Source organism: Moschus berezovskii, chromosome 28, assembly GCF_049115385.1.
Source record: "Moschus berezovskii isolate FMDL1 chromosome 28, NW_MosBer_1.0, whole genome shotgun sequence".
Lineage (NCBI taxonomy): Eukaryota > Metazoa > Chordata > Mammalia > Artiodactyla > Moschidae > Moschus > Moschus berezovskii.
The window spans coordinates 21,219,100-21,237,529 of NC_142487.1; the positions used below are offsets into that span (position 1 = coordinate 21,219,100).

The window sequence follows — 18,430 nt, forward strand, 5'->3', positions numbered from 1 at the left end:
TGAAATATCCTGTGAAAAAGAATTTTGGCCCAACTCAACTCCCCCATTAACTGTGACAAAATTAAATGCGACAAAACTAATAGTGTTAGAGCTGTGATTAGAATGTGGCATAACATTCCCACTACAATGTTAATGCGTGTCTGTGTGTGTACGTGTGCATGCATACACAGAGATAAGCATGATGATTTCAGGGAAATGGAGAAACAATTACCTGAAGGCTAACTGCATGTTAACAATTTTTTAACGACTTAAAATTCGTATTACTTTAAACAACATAGCTATAACAGTATATTTTTAAAACCCTAGTATTATTGAGCTTACGCCAATCTGAGTGAGTTACGCTAACCTCTATGCCAGGGACATCATTTCTCCTCCCTATTATAAATCACTTACTTGAAGTTAAGCTTCAGTTTGTTGAAGACTTGCTTCAAAGCCTTCCACTAACTTGCAATGAAATAAAGTTTGTTATTATCACTGCCGGTCTTCAGAGGGGCTTAGTGACTTGTGTGTGCGTGCTTGCTAATTTGCTTCGGTCCTGTTCGACTCTTTGTGACCCCATGGACTGTAGCCCACCAGGCTCCTCTGTAAATCAATTCTCCAGGCAAGAATGCTGGAGTGGATTGCCACGCCCTGCTCCAGGGGATCTTCCCAACTCAGGGACCCAACCCGTGTCTCTCACATCTCCTGAATTGGCAGGCAGGTTTCTTACTATTAGCATCATCTGGGAAGCTAGTTTTGTCTAGCCAAATGCATAGGACCCCCAGAAATGACTTGATGCCACTTATGGTATTATGTTTCATCATTTAATGTAATGTTAAACTACAAACAACAATGTAATAATAGATTGAACGTGCCACTCACTTTTTAGATTATGCCAACAGTTTAATTAATTTTATCGCTTGGAGTATGATGTGATCTCTATCCTTTTGCTAATTTGATGTTTTTACAGTAATTTTGCCACTCTATTTGGAAATACTAAATTTTTCAGAGTTCTTGAATTTTCCTAGTGACATTGCTTACCTCTGCAGTGTTTGATATGGTACCCACTAGCCACAGGTGACTGTTGAGCTCTTGAAATATAGCTTGTTTAAACTGAGGTGTGCTGTAAAATTCACACTGGATATTAAAGTCTTAATATAAGCAATGTAAACTGTCACATTAGCACATTTCCTACTGATTATGATTGAATTATGTATTTTTAGGTTACTTGAATTATGTATTTTAGGCTAAATATACTTACTATTAAAATTAATTTCACTTACTTCATTTTTACCATTTGAATTTGACTACTGGAAACTTTAAATTACATATGAGCCTTCCTGGCTCACATTATGTTTATATTGGACAGTGATGACTAATACATTCCCTAAGTCTTATATCCAACCACAAGGAAGTCAAGAAGATTGCCAACCTGATATTAAAATTAATTTTGGAGCTATTGGAATACAGTGGTTAAACAAATCAGCCTCCTTAAATATTTCTGAATGTTATCCAAATAACTTTCATATTTAACATCATTTTCCTTATCTTGATCCATGTTTACTGAACATCATAATCAATGAGTCAAGGACCCTTCTTTCACGTTGGCCTAAGACTTATGATGAAAGTAAAAGTCGAGGGCGTGAAGTTGGGGAAAGAAAAGGAGTCTTCAGATCCACAGTAGTGCATCTGTGTCCCTGTGTTCAGTTTCAGAGTCCTTGTCCAACTTCTGTGAGATGATTTACTGCTGAAGACTGTCTTCCTACTGCTATCTCTGAACAAGCCCAAATCTTCCATGTGGTTAATAAACTTCTTATCTTTTGAATACTGAAAATAAACTTAATCCTCAGGGTGGTTCAGTCAGCAGACGGGGAGCCTTTGAGATGCTTCTTAGAGATACAGGACAACCAGGTTTTCTGCCCTGTGCTATGATCAATCTTCCCCTCTCACGCATGCATGTGTAAAGGCGTTAAAGGTGCTTCTCAGTGATAAATGTCAGTGCGGTCGCGAAGTGAATATTAATTTCAGTATTGTCAAGGTCACATGTGTACCCAGGTTCATTGTTACTGGAATTTTTATTGTTGTGGCTGTTTGGAAAGATATTTTACCTGGAGCTCTTTTCATCAAGTATCAGGAGCAGAATTCCTCAACACCCATGTAAATTGCTCAGAAAAAAAGTGCTTTAGCACTGTCTGGTCTGTTAATTGGGGTAATTATTTTGAGTGCCTCAAAAAAGAGCAAAATGTGGGTTTAGAGGAGCTAAGTTAGGTAGGAACAGAACAAACAGATGATCACACAATCTGGAGACTAGCTAATGTTCCTGAAAAGCGACTGACTATATATGGGAAAAGAAAGAAAAAAATGCAGGGGAAATAAATGAAAAAGAAAAAAAAAGGCTGTGGTGAGGCCATTCATAGAACTAGGGTGTGAAATTGTATAGCTGAGAGACCAAGAAATTAAGAGGGAAGTAAAGATGAAGAAAAATAATAGATTATGGCTGTCCATCGGAGAAGGCAATGACAAGCCACTCCAGTACTATTTCCTAGAAAATCCCATGGATGGAGGAGCCTGGTAGGCTGCAGTCTGTGGGGTCGCTAAGGGTCGGACACGACTGAGTGACTTCACTTTCACTTTTCACTTTGACACATTGGAGAAGGAAATGGCAACCCACTCCAGTTTTCTTGCCTGGAGAATCCCAGGGACGGGGGAGCCTGGTAGGCTTCCGTCTATGGGGTCACACAGAGTCGGACACGACTGAAGTGACTTAGCAGCAGCAGTAGCAGCAGCATGGCTGTCCATCTGGTGTTAAATACCCAGCATGCCCCTGTGTATAGTGAAGAACTTGAACCCCAGTGTAGGTGCCGATGCTGTGATATTCACCAGCCCACACACCAAACTCACACACCTGCCCAGTCTCACTTCAGTCCAGTGTGTTCTGTCTCAGTAAGCAAGATGAAAAGTTAGAAATGAAGGAATCGTTCTTTCATGTTTTGTTTTTATTTTATTGAGGTGTACTTGATTTTGTGTTAGTTTCTGCTGTGCAGCAAAGTTGATCAGTTACACCTATACATCCATCCACTGTTCTTTAGACTCTGTTTGCATGTAGGTTATTACAGAGTATTGAGCAGCATTCCCTGCACTATATAGTCCTTATTCGTGATCTGTTTTATCCACAGCAGGGTTTGTCTGTCAGTCCCAATCTAGGAGTCATCCTTGATGTCCTTCTCTCACTCTGCTTCCTCCAGTACATCAAATGCTGTTGATGTTTTCCTTCCATACAGCCCTTGAATCCTTCCTTTTGTCTTCCTGTTCATCACCATTGTTCTAAATCAAGCTGTTAACCTCTCTCTTCTATGCATAGAATATTCTCCCAACTGGTCTTCTGGCACCTACATTTGCCCCCTTCAATTCACAGTTTGCATCGTGGACAGAGTACAAAATGATTAAAACCATCAGTACCTTTATGATTCTTAAAAATCAAAAGCCTCCCAAAGCATTTAAGGTCCAATGTGGTCTCATCCCTGATCATCTCTCCCACCTCATCTGGACCCCTCTCCTAGCCTCTTATGGTTCTATCACCTTAGACTAAAATTTAAGGTCATTTTCATTGTTTTTCTTGTTGATTCTCTGACACACTGTAAAAATTGTAAAAATGTTCAATTTACATACTGTACTACATACTGTTCATGATTTATTATCAGTCTCTACAGTAAAGCCATGAGGTAGGTGTTGGTATTAATCCCATTTTAACATAAGAAAATTTAAGCTCAAGAGTATTAAATAGCTTGACCCTGGCCACATAAACCTGAGCAGGGGTACTTAATTTGAACCCAAAGTCTCTGACTTTGGAGGCCACATTGATTACTGATAGTCTCTCTCGGCAAAGTTTTATTAGATGGGCTGCAGCCCAGATTGGTGACTTGTGGGAAACCTATGTGTTTAAAGAAGAGAGTTATAAATTTCTTCTGTAACTTATGGTTCCTCCATAAAGAGTTTACCCAAGGCAGTGCCTCATCTTTTAAAACCTGGGAATAGATAAACAATACTTTGCTTCTCTAAAGAGATGGTATCTTTTAAGGTAGGATTTTTTGGAATTATGTAGAAAAACCTACTCGGGCTTTCCTGGTGGCTTATTGGTAAAGAATCCTCCTGCCAATGCAGGAGACACAGTTTCGATCCCTGGGTTGTGAAGATCCTCTGGAGAAGGAAATGGCTACTCACTCCAGTATTCTTGCCTGGGAAATCCCATGGATAGAGGAGCCTTGTGGCTACAGTCCATGGGGTTGCAAAAGTATCAAACATGACTTAGCAACTAAACAACAAGAAGAATAAGAAAACCTACTCACTTGGTTGCCGGGAAAAAGACTGTTGATTCTTTCTCCTCTAATAAACGGCAGCAGGACTCTTTTATAAAAACATCCATACATGTCATTTATTGGCTCTGTTAAAACTACAGACATCAAATATTGATTGATTCTTTCCATCCTGACCATAATACAAGCCAAGTCTGAGAAAGGTTGCTGGGATTGAGTTACATTATCACCTTGGAGAACACTCTGGTTTGCACATGAGCCAAAGATGCCTGAGTTTCTGATACATATCTGACTATACAGAACTGCCAGTTTTATGTGCAGAAATACATCCTGACGTATATACGAGTCTCAAATAAGTATGAAACATCCGCGTCCTAGGGATTTCTGCTTGGGACTCTTCTATAAGAATTAAACATAAATGTATGATCTGTATAATAACAATAATAGTAACTGTGTGGAGTATTTATGAGGAGGTTGGGACACTTTTTTAAAAACTTGTTCCCAAACTGAAGTTCTAGAGACCGATATCTTACAAAAAGTGCATGTTTTTTATTTCTACTTTCTTCAAATTATCTTGAGACATACCATATTTTCCTAAAATCAGTAGAATATTATCTGATCTGTTGGTAATGCTAATAAAGTAGAAAGGCAATTTAATCATTGATAATTTCATGCTGGTGGGTTGTTTCCTGCTTAATTGTGCCATCATTAATTAGTTCACTTTGCAATTTTTCTCATTATTTTTACTTAAAGGGATTCTTTATCTAACACAATCCCCAAACTATATTGTGTTTTCCTCTCCTTTGACTTGTAAATTCTGTTCCAGAAAGGTAAATATCAAGGCCATGACTCATTAAACTCATTCACACCCTGCCCCCCGGACTCACTGCATTCCTCCTTCACATCTGAACTTCCTGTCCTTCCTTTCCCCATCAGTGCAATTTTCAATTGTTGATCGAGAAATACTCTTGACCGCATTTCCCGTAACTGTCCTCAATGACTGTACGTCACTGATAGACCTACTTCTAGCATTCTTATATACTTTGTCATCTGTGCCGAAGTGTGTGTGTGTTTATTTAATTGTCGGTGTTGTGCATATTTTCTTTGTCCTAATAAGTTCCCTAAAAATTTCTACATAATATTTCACAGTACTAGAGAAAGCATTGTATGATAAACACAAAAAGTGTATGATTAGACTGCAAAATGAACTGTTACTTTTATCTAGAAATTTCAGTCACAATGGAAAAGGACCAAACCCAAGCTATTCTAGGGGAAATAATATTAAGTCACTATAATTGAGTTTACATGACATTAAGCATTTAATAATATGAACGTTAAGCAATTTGCCTGAAACCTTAGGTTTTTAACTTCAGTGTTTATTTTCAGTAGTTTTTCTGTATGATAAACCATTTGCCTTTGACTTTACTTAAAAATCTCCAGTTGCAATGATTTGAAACCTCAGTCATGCAGTCAGGAATCTACATTACCCACTGCATTTTACACTTCTAGGCATTGCTAGTAAGTAAATAAGTGAAAGTCGCTCAGTCATGTCCAACTCTTTGCAACCCCATGGACTATACAGTTCATGGAATTCTCCAGGCCATAATACTGGAGTGGATAGCATTTCCTTTCTCCAGGGGATCTTCCCAACCCAGGAATCAAACCCAGGTCTCCCGCATTGCAGCTGGATTCTTTACCCGCTGAGCCTCAAGGGAAGCTAATGTGTTCCAAAGTGAAATTCATCATAAGCTATGTGCTTCTCCAAGGTTATTACCCTTTGGCTGTGTCAGTGAAAAATCTGTTACTCTGCTGAAAAGATCTGACATTGAGTTCAGCCCCTGTAATCACTTTTATTATAACACTACTCCTAGTTCTAGTACTTTTACCACCAAAAGACTACTTTTAAAATATTTTTCATCAAAAAGAATTATTAAAGTGTTTTCTACTACATTGTCAAAAGTATCAATTATATAATATAGCAGTGGGACTTCCCTGGTGGCTCAGCAGTCAAGAATCTGCCTGCCAGGGCAGGAGATGCAAGTTTGATTCCTGGGTCAGGAATATCCCCTGGAGAAGGAAGTGGCAACCCACTCCAATATTCTTGCCTCGGAAATCCCATGGCCAGAGGAACCTAGCAGGCTATAGTCCATGGCGTTGCAAAAGAGTTGGACACAACTTAGTGACTAAACAACAGTATATCAGCATGTGTGTGTATTAGTTGTTCAGTGGCCCAGTCATGCCACTTTGTGACCCCATGGGCTGCAGCTTGCGAGGTCTTCCATAGGCACACACATTTGTATATATAGGTAATATGCAAGTCATATAAATCACATGTATTTTATGTGTGTGTATATACCTGCATCAGTATATGCCTACAGACACACACATGCATACATGTGCACGCACACACACATATAAGGACACAGTTGAGTATATTGTGAGTTAGCTAATAGCACCTATTCAAACCAAAAATAAAATGATCAGGTAATAACTGCTTCCTCCAACCAAATCCTGTCAGACGCCTGTGATTTTGGTAATAGAGACCTACCCCCATAGTCTGCGCTTCTTCCTTGCCAGACTACTGTCATGTCTCCTCTAACTATGCGTTTTTCAGTCAAGAAGGGATTTTATTATGTTAATAATTACATTGCCTGCAGGCTTTTTGATGTTGCATTCCCCATACAGAATAGAAACAGATTTCATAGAAATATCATTAAAGCTGTTAACTACAGGAGAAAAAAGAATCAAAGAGGCAATCAAAGCATGCACTTTATTATCAATAAATGCAAATAGTTTCAGAAATGGTTTGCATTTGAAACACATTCAGTGAGGATATCATTGGCAGTGGAAGCTGCTGCTTAAATAAGAGAGCTTTGTGGCCTAAGTCCATTTGGATCACTATAGATAATTATTTAGATTTCTTGCTATCCATTTTTAAAATAGACTCAAGAATCATTTTAATATTAGTACATGCATAAGAAGGTGGAATCACCCTCAGAATTCTGGCCTGAATTGAGGGTATGGGAATTATAGATCATTATTTGAAAGACTACATATGTGATTTTTTTTTGAATGCACTATTACTTTTGTTCTAAAAAAAAAAAAAGAATTTAGTGGCTGCTGAATTAATGATTTAGGAACATTGTACTACATAGTCATTTTGAAGAGACTTTAAATATTCAAATGTTCAACTACATATTCTCTGGCACTAACATTTGTCTTCATTTGGGACTGCCAGCTGGGAAACATCAGTATAATGGTGAAAAGATATCCGCCTCATTCAGGATTACGATGACAGAGACATGCCTTGATCCTTCTAAAGCTTTTTCTATGAAAACCTTATATTCAATTCTTATTTGGAAGAGGTTATTTAAGCTCCCATTTTTAGAAGCATATATCTGATAAATCATAATTTGGACTTCAGTGTGCTTAATACAAACATAAAATTACAGTACAGAGAAGTCAGGAAGGTAGACAAAGAGACACTAGAATAGATACAGAGCAAGAGAAAGAAAAGAAAATAGGGAATTGGTTTTTATTTGCTATTTGACTCGATCATCAGGAGCTCTGACATTTGGAAAACCTAAACTACCTCGTTCATATGCCTTTGATATACCCATGATTTGCAAAATGAAATAGAAACATCTATTTCACAAATGTTTTTGTTTTTGAAAGCATTTTATTAAAAGTTGAGGATATCTGAAGTGAAATTATTGCCATATTTCCCATCATAAAGTAATTAACAATTAAGACAAATGATTTGATGGTAAAGAAGGACTGACTGATTTTCAGAACCCAAAGAAACCAGAGATGTGATCTAATCCTTAGGAACTACCACATAAGGAATCATAGACCTAAATAATGGAAACTTTGCACCTTACACTTCAAAAAATGTATATATTAAATTACTGCAAACTTGCAAACAGTTTCATGCAGTCCATGGGCACCTTGATTCTTGATGCCAATGACTGATCTCTATCATAAGTAGAGCAGTGACAAGAAATCATACCTTCTGACTCTCATCTCAATTAATTAGTTGTAGCTCATTAAACTGTAATATTCCCCCCACGTCCACTTACCTAATCATATATAGAACATAGACACACATCCTGTCATTGATATATGTGATAAATCATGCTTTATTAAAAATTCAGCCAACTTTTATATGCCATTTTTGGGTTAATATGCAATAAGTTCTCATTATAAAGTACCCTGTTACACTATAAATTTACATATATAGTGAGAAATTATTGTTCTCTGCAAATAGTGACATGTAATGTATCTCATTTACTCTAATGTCAGTATTTAATTTGTTCCTAGGTACAGGTATTCTAATGAATTTCCACTGTAATGCAATATTGAAGTTTAAAAAGGTAGTTGGTTAGGTTGACGTTGATTGATGAGTCACTTGCCTAGATCATGCATCTGTTCAGAAATCTTTCCATTCTTTGAAGAAAGAGGTAACTGGAATAGAGATGGAAAGAAATTAGATGCAGTTTGCAACAAAATTATTGTCCAACTGAGGGGATCAGTGGGGATTATGAAAGACATCTTGGAAATGATGAGTGGTTATGCCCATTAAGGTTCTTGACTGACATACCAAAATGTAATGGAATGGAAAGCTGAAGCTGTTAACTGTGTTGACTCCACATCTAATTTCTACTTTTGAACATCTTTAAGTCTCCCTTTTTCTCTTTCTCTCTCTTTCTAATATGCTTATAATGAATCACATGTAAAATTGTGTAAGTTATATTCAAGTATAGTTTATAGACATAGATCTGAATAAAGACATAAATATATGAAAATATACTTATGTACTTGTATACACACACACACAACACACACATAGGCCTCTCTCAGAGTTATAATTCAAAAGGAAAGTAATAGGGAATTCAGGAATTTGAATTTATAACACTGCTGTGAAGAAAAGTAAGCATGTAATATCTTTAAGCTGTTTTTGAACCAAACTTGTATCTGCTCTTCCATGCACAGTAAAGCCAATCTGTTGATACTGGATTGTAAAAATGAAAGTACAGTGTTTATTGCATGGCACCAAGCAAGAAGAATCCTAAAGGAAATCAGTCCTGAGTATTCATTGGAAGGACAGATGCTGAAGCTGAAGCTCCAATGCTTTGGCCACCTGATGCGAGGAACTGACTCATTGGAAAAGACCCTGATGCTGGGAAAGATTGAAGGTGGGAGGAGAAGGGGACGACAGAGGATGAGACGGTTGGATGGTATCACCGATTCGATGGACATGAGTTTGAGTAAGCTCCGGGAGTTGGTGATGGACAGGGAAGCCTGGCGTGCTGCAGTCCATGGAGTCACAAAGAGTTGGACACGACTGAGCAACTGAACTGAACTGAAGCAAGGAGAATAGGCACCTCATGTTCAAATGTTTCACGCGCCTCAGTGGCTCTCAGGGAAGGGATTTTAAAGGCTGCATGAGGAAGGGGGCCACAGGGGATCTAAGCAGCTCATGCAGAATTCTCAAATTGGTTGGCTTCAAGGTGAAATTCAGCATCATTAACCTTCTGGCTTTCAACTGTTCTAGGATCTGTATTCTTGAGGCAAGCATTCATCTGGTGGGTGTCTGCTTTCTGTAGGAACAGCTTAGAAATGTTCTCTAGTGCTTTATCTGTGTCTTTCAGGGAACTCTGAGTTCTCTGTTTCTGCTAAGTGGCTGGTTTATAGTCTGTATTGCTGCTAATTTCCTGGCCCAACAGCTATTCTTCGTTTCTACATCTTCATATTTCCTAGTCATTAACTCCTGAGCCAGTCTTTTGAGACCAGAAGAGGCCTGGGAGACTAAAGCAAAAACTTTTTACTTCAAGGAACAACAGAAGCTTATTTACAGTTTCAGTTCCCCCCTGCTTTTTCTTTCTTTCTTTCTTTTTTTTTAATACTTTTGAGCAGGTTTAGGAAAAGAAAGAGAGTAAAGTTTTGGATAGAGGGGTTAAGCATAAACTCAGTAGAGGAACTCAGTTTTGAAGGATGAAACACAGACTCTTGACAATAACCAGTTATGTTGTGAAAAAGAACATATCATATGCAGATGCTGTTTTGGTCTGGATGATCGTCTTTGTCTATCTTTTTATCTATATACAGGAAAATCTTGCTTTATTGTATTTGCTGATATTGCATTTTTTTTAACAATTAGAAGATTGTGGCAGCCTTCTGTTGAGAAAGACTATTGGCAGTGGTTTTCCAACCGGCGTTTGTTCACTTCTGTGCCTCTGTGTCACGTTTTGGTCATTCTTACAATATTTCAAATATTTTCATGATTATTATGTTTGTCATGGTGATCTGTGACCAATATTCATTGTTGCTTTTGTAATTATTTGGGAGTGCCACAAACTCAGTTCAGTCACTCAGTCGTGTCCGAGTCTTTGCGACCACATGGACTACAGCACGGCAGGCCTCCCTGCCCATCACCAACTCCCGGGGTTTACTCAAACTCATGTCCATTGAGTCGGTGATGCCATCCAACCATCCATCCTCTGTCAGCCCCTTCTCCTCCTGCCTTCAGTCTTTCCCAGCATCAGAGTCTTTTCCAATGAGTTAGTTCTTCGCATCAGGTTGCCAAATTACTGGAATTTCAGTTTCAGCATCAGTCCTTCCAATGAGTATTTAGGACTGATTTCCTTTAGGATGGACTGGTTGGATCTCCTTGCAGTCCAAGGGACGCTCAAGAGTTTACTCCAACACCACAGTTCAAAAGCATCAATTCTTTGGCCTCAGCTTTCTCTATGGTCCAACTTTCACATTCATACATGACTATTGGAAAAACTGTAGCTTTGACTAGATGAACCTTTGTTGGCAAAGTAATGTCTCTGCTTTTTAATATGCTGTCTAGGTTGGTCATAACTTCTTCCAAGAAGCAAGTGTCTTTTAATATCATGGCTGCAGTCACCATCTGCAGTGATTTTGGAGCCCCCAAAATAAAGTCTGCCACTGTTTCCACTGTTTCCCCATCTATTTGCCATGAAGTGATGGGACCGGATGCCATGATCTTTGTTTTCTGAATGTTGAGCTTTAAGCCAACTTTTTTCACTCTCCTCTTTCACTTTCATCAAGAGGCTCTTTAGTTCTTCACTTCTGCCATAAGGGTGGTATCATCTGTGTATCTGAGGTTATTGATATTTCTCCCGGCAATCTTGATTCCAGCTTATACTTCATCCAAGCCAGCATTTCTCATGATGTACTCTGCATGTAAGTTAAATAAGCAGGGTGACAATATACAGCCTTGACGTACTCCTTTTCCTATTTGGAACCAGTCTGTTGTTCCATGTCCAGTTCTAAATGTTGCTTCCTGACCTGCATATAGGTTTCTCAAGAGGCAGGTTAGGTGGTCTGGTATTCCCATCTCTTTCAGAATTTTCCACAGTTTATTGTGATCCACACAGTCAAAGGCTTTGGCATAGTCAATAAAGCAGAAGTAGATGTGTTTCTGGAATTCTCTTGCCTTTTTCTATGATCCAACAGATGCCACAGAGTAATAGCACCCATATAAAGAAGCTGAACGTAGCTGATGCGTGTTGTTTGTTCTGATGGCTCCACGCATAGGTCATTGCCTATCTGCCGCTCTTCTTGGGCCTCCTTTTTCCTTTAGATACAACAATATTGAAATTAGGCCAGTTAGTAACCTTAGGATGGCCTCTAAACGTTCAAGTAAAAGGAAAACTCAGTTGATCTGGCAAACTGCATTGTTCTCTTACTTTAAGAAAGTGCCGCAGCCGCCCCAGCCTTCAGTAACCACCAGCCTGATGAGTCACCAATTCATCACCCTGATGCCTCACCCTGATGAGGCACCAACATCGCAGCAGGACCCTACGCCTGCAAAAAAGTTTATGATCCACTAAAGCCTCAGATGGTTAGCCTTTTCTTTTTTATAGCAGTTAAGTGTTTTAAATTAAGATATGTACATTTTTAGACAAAATGCTATATAATAGAATGCATATTTATAATAGAAAACATACTGTATAATAGAATATAGTATAAACATAACTTTTTGTGTACACTGGGAAGCCAAAAATTTGGTGTGGCTTCCTTTATTATAATTGCTTTATCGGGGTGGTCTGGAACCTAACACACAATATCTCCAAGGTATGCCTGTAGGTCTGTCCAGTTGTCTCTCAGTATCTGTGAGGCATTGGTTTCAAGGCTTCTCATGGATACCAAAATCTGCAGATGCTTGTATGCTTAGTTGCTTAGTCATGTCCAACTCTTTGCAACTTTGCCCACCAGGCTTCTCTGTCCATGCAGTTCTCCGGGCAAGAATACTGGAGTGGGTAGCCATTCCCTTCTCCAGGTGATCTTCCTGACCCAGGGATCAAATCCATGTCTCCTGCATTGGCAGGTGGATTTTTTACTGCACAGCCACCAGGGAAGCTCAATCTAATCTAACCTAATGGAATCTAATGTTATCAAGTAACTTATTAATCAATTCCAGTCTAGCCAACTACCTTTTAATATATAGTTATAGATACGCAGTCTTATGGGGCTTCCCAGGTAGTGCTAGTGGTAAAGAACCTGCCTGCCAATGCAAGAGACTTAAGAGACATGGGTTTGATCCCTGGGTCAGGAAGATCACCTAGAGGAGGAAATGGCAACTCACCTCAGGAAATTTCTTGCCTAGAAATTTCCATGGATCGAGGAGCCTAACAGGCTATAGTCCATAGGGTTGCACAGAGTCAGACATGACTGAAGCAATTAGCATGCATGCAGCATACAGTCATAAATATATATATAATATTAAATCTATAAATAATATATGTATAGATATGCATATCAGCAGTATCTACATGCCTGGATGCAACCAATCTCAGATCGAAAATACTGAAAAATATTCTTAGTGACTAAACAACAGATAGATTACAGTACATTAATTGCATGTATATTATGATATGATAAACATATATTTGATAATTCTTTGATGTTGTGATGTTTATATTTACTTGGACAACATAAGATTATGGTATTTATCTTAATATATGAGAATGTTACAGAAAATATACCAATTCAAACAAATCACAGAATAAAATATATTTTAAAATAAAAAGTTAAGGTATGAAGTAAATTTGTTCTAAAATGCAGCATTTTTTCAGAGAAAGACAATTGAAAACTTCATACCAACTAGTCAAATGTTAGCTGTGAAACAAATGGTGTTGTTTGTGAATGCTGAATCTAAATGTTCTGAACGCTCCTTTTTTCTTCTGGTGACTATTATCTCTGCCCCAAATTCTCTGGCTTCCCAAGCACACATTTTTCCTTGTTGGTGTCTAATGATCATTCAGTTCAGTTCAGTCGCTCAGTTGTGTCCAACTCTCTGCAACCCCATGAATCACAGCACGGCAGGTCTCCCTGTCCATCACCAACTCCCGGAGTACACTCAAACCCACCTCCATCGAGTTGGTGATGCCATCCACCCATCTCATTCTCTGTCGTCCCCTTCTCCTCCTGCTGCCAATCACTCCCAGCATCAGTCTTTTCCAGTGAGTCAACTCGTAGCATGAGGTGGCACAAGTATTGGAGTTTCAGCTTTAGCATCAGTCCTTCCAATGAACACCCAGGACTGATCTCCTTTAGAATGGACTGGTTGGATCTCCTTGCAGTCTAAGGGACTCTCAAGAGTCTTCTCCAACACCACAGTTCAAAAGCACCCAATTGGTGAACAGATCATTGGCATTGACACTCCCAGTGTGTCCTGAATCCAAATTATGACACTTACTTACTGCCTGATGTTTCCCCATTGGTAACTAAGCCATAAATACATACAGATAAATTAAACTATGGGCAGAGTGCACACAGGCTCCTATGCATGCAACAAACATGGACAAACATACCAACTTAAGTTCTCATCGGGTGTGTTGGAAAATGCAATTTTCTGATCATTCATAGTGATAATTCTGAATCAACAAAATCAAATGTATTAGACTATATTTTTAGGCTCAGACTTACCATAGCATTTATATAAAGTCATTCATTCAACTCACATTTGTTGACTATCCCCATGAAGAAGACAGCTGCTTTTATTATTTGGGAAACTAAGTGTGGGTTTTGACCATTCTCTCGACAGCCAGGACACTCAGCAGCCTTGGCTGGAATCATCAGGGGAGAAGGATGATTAATGTTTGTTCTCACGGGGTGCTGTCTTGACTTTGCCTTGAGTCCCTGTAGACTCCTCTGCCACAGCGCCTGACAGAAGTGCTGATTCCCACGTCTCAGAGTCACAACACATCCTCCCACCCACCTCACGTGCCCCATGTAGCCCCCTCAGCTCATCCTTCTGGTTCTCAGGGGGCTTGCTCTGGCTACAGGGGTCATTTCTAGATTCTCTCCCAAGCCACAGTAGGAGCCTCAGGAAACTTTGAGAGTGACACTCGCGCTCCTCACACCCCTGACCTCCTGGCAAGGTTGCCGCTGACTCCATGTGGTAGTGCAGGTGAAGTGCAAATTCATTTTCTGCCTCGTTCCTCAAATATTGAAGACAGTTTGAATTGTTGTCCATCACCCCACTGTGCTCCAGTGAAACAGGCAGAAACTCCCCAAACACTGCCTCTGCTTCCTTTCTTCTAGACACCTGCTGAAAACCTTCCCTGAATGTGTTACATCTCTCAGCAGGAGTGATGGCTTTGGAGTTTGGCCGTTTTAAAATCTGAATCTTTGCTCTCAGAATAAGCTTGTGGCTCAGCTGGTAAAGAATCTGCCTGCCTTGAGAGAGACCTGGGTTTGATCCCTGGGTTGAGAAGATCCCCTAGAGAAGGGGAAGGCTACCCACTCCAGTATTCTGGCCTGGAGAATTCCATGGACTGTATAGCTGATGGGGTTGCAAAGAGTCGGACACGGCTGAGTGACTTTCACTTTCACTTTAGTAGGCAATGCCCTTTCCACTTTAGCCATGAGAAAGCAACAAAGAATACATTCAGTCCCATTCAGTTAATCCTTTACACATCACTGGGCTGCACAAATATGCTCTGTGGGAACTTTCACAATCCAGGTGACCTTACATTCAACATGTATCTTTAGCAGGCCATTCAATCTCATTTCTTCGCTGCCTTTCTCTGTCTGCTTGCCTTGGAAAAATAGTAGATCCCAAATCAGAAATATTCCTTCTGAAATGTTAGCACTGTCTTTGTGAATATAACAGTAATCAAAGAAACATGCAAGTCATTAATGTTTTACTACTTACTGTTATTTAAAATATTGTACTTTGAAAATTCAGTTGAAGAGTATGTACGTGTGTGCTCAGTCTGTCAGTCGTGTCCAGCTCTTTTTGACCCTCTGGACTGTAGCCTGCCAGGTTTGTCTGTCTGTGGGATTATTCAGGCAAGAATACTGGAGTGGTTTGCCATTTCCTTCTCCAGAGGATCTTCCTGACCCAGGGATTGAACCCGTGACTCCTGCATCTCTTGCATTGACAGGCAGATTCTTTACCAGTGAGCCACCTGGGAAGCCCCTCCAATTGAAGAGTATCAGGAGGCACATTTGAGTTTGCTTCCCCCCCCCCACCATGGGACAGAATGTCTGCTTTATTATAATACAGTTCTAACTGCATCACTATAGACTTTGACACTGGCAAGATTCACTACTGTTTAACATTTTTCTACTAAAGTTCCATTTGTGAAATAAGGGATTTCCATAGAAAAATTACTCCTTTATGGAAGAATACTGAGGTAAGGACCCTCTCATGAAATGTCTGTCAAAATACAACTGTTTGGGAGTCTCAGTTCTCCCTTCGGAAGAAAGAAGGAACGTATAGAAGAAGAATGGGGAAGGCAAGAATAACCGCTACAGAGATGGGTTAGGACGGGTGGCATCTCTGTAGAGTCATGAAAGATAGCGTGTGCTTCTGTACATGTAACTGTACGTGTGTTCCTGAGAGTCTTTGCATGTGTCTGTGTATACACAGTCATGTGTTTGTTCTTCAGCCTGAGGACCTAGAGACTTTGTTAAATTTCTCCCCACAGACTGTTTATGAGTTGCAAGCAGTGAAGTAGGGGACCAGAGTACAGGAGGACCACTTAACCCTACAGTGGAGAAATGGGATAGCACCTTGACCTACTTCACAGATTAACATAAGTGAGGGTTCAAAGATCTCATGCCTCTGGATATGATACCCTGAGAAGGACAGCATATTTCAGCCTGGGATGTATAACCTAAACTCAATAGGAAGAAACAAAGACACACCTAAAATGGAGAACATTCTATTACTTAAAATAGACTATATTCTTCAAAAAATAAATGGCCTAAAAGGTAAAGAAAGGCTTTGGAACAGTTTCAATATAAAACAGACTAAAGAGATACAGTAGTGAAGTTCGAACTTGACCATAAGCTGGATCCTCAACTAGAGATGAAAATGCTGCATAAATAACACTGCCGAGTCAGTTGACACTATTTGAATGCAAATGATGATTAGATAAAATACTGTCTTAATATGAAATGCTGAAGTTGACAGCTATATTATTTGTGTACACATTAATTCTTAAGAAATATGCACTAAAGAGTTTAGAGGTAAAGAGCCCTGAAAAGTGTGGCCTAATCTGGATGGATACATAGATAATTGAGAGAGAGAATGATAGTTTATTAGAACGAAGTGTTAACAATAGGTAGATATGGATAAACGGAACAAGAGTATTGTATGTACTATTCTCATTCTTAATGTTTTCTGTAGGCTTAAAATTATTTCCACATACATTTTTTAAGAGATTATTAATAATCACTTGTTAACATGAAAAGGATGCAGTTATCAATAATAAGGATTCTCAGGATTTGAAGACTGGTGGGGTAATGTATGAGGGTGATATCAATGCCAGCCAGAATTCTTGCCCTTCCCCAATCAACAGAAACTGATAAGAGGCCAATCAACCTTTGTTTCTTGAGGAGACTTTTATCCAGGTGCAAGCATTGCAGCAAAGGGACTCAGGTCCCAGTCTGTCTCAGCAGAAAATACTTGCTTTTGAGTATTCCTCCCCCACCCCTAAAGTGTGAGCAATAATGCCTTAAGGAGATGGGTTCCATGGAACAAATTCTGAAAATGATCCAGAGACCCAGGTTCCATGCCTATCTAAGAAGTCTATCATTGGATGTCATGTCAGCTGGGGTTTCATATGGTATTTCTCTATGGAAGTTCAAACTCAGAAGAGATTGATTAAAGGCCTAGAATGTATATCTGTCCAAAGCCAGGTGGTATCTAAGGCTGGCAGGGAATACACAGCATGTTTAAGTTAAAGTCATTGCTATGCTTGCAATCATAGGCTATTTATTTATTTTGGATTGTGGTAGCTAGCATGGTTATTGCATTTACCATTTGCAAACCATATATTTACATTCAAGTCTTATGAGCAAATGAAAAATTGTGAAGAAATTCAAAATTTGCATATCTAAAATGAAGGATTTTCTTAACTCATTTCATAACCTCATCTCACCTGATCTTATGTTAGGCTTTGCATAGTCTTTAATAATTCTATTTGGTGTGAATGAATGTTTGCTGCAAATTTATGGTTTAATAACAGGGTGCTACAACAGACTCCACTCAGGGTGTTACATAAAACACTGCATATGTACCATGTTACCTTTACAAAACCCGAGAATTTCTGGATATAGAAACATATCTGGACATAAGTGTTTTGGTTAAGTGATTGTGGACCTGTGTTTATCTGATTTCTTTAATGAAAGCTTTTTATCCTTGATTAAGTAAAGTAATAGTTGCAAGAAAAAATGGAATGCTAGAAAGTAAAATTGAAATTAAATCTTGAAATTAATTTAAAGGACTCAGATTTGGGCAAGATTGTAAAATGATGACTTCAATAAAGACAATGTGGTAAATTATCCATAACCGTACTGCCTACTTGAATTATAAGTAGGACCATGATATACAAGTATTCTAATTGTGTTTCCTCTTTTCCTTCTGCAGTTAGCAACACACAGGCAAAGGCATACTGGCAAAGTAGAAAATTCTCCATACTAAGAATTTAGATTAAGAATCCCACTCTTATTCAGCCGTTACTCTAGTCATTTAGACTCCTTGACCAGTTTCCTCAACTGTTAAATGAAATAAGTAATTTAGATTAATGTAAGCCCTGTTCTGAATTTTAAAATGAGTGATTCTAAATTTCATTACTTTCTATTTGTGTTCC

The 18,430-nt window shown here is 38.9% G+C and overlaps 1 protein-coding gene across 1 annotated transcript in view; it reads left to right on the forward strand.

Moving 5' to 3' along the window:
• Nucleotides 1-18,430, forward strand: part of DCC (DCC netrin 1 receptor) — an 887,682-nt gene that overhangs the window by 504,452 nt on the left and 364,800 nt on the right. The gene's annotated exons all lie outside the window — the stretch shown is intronic.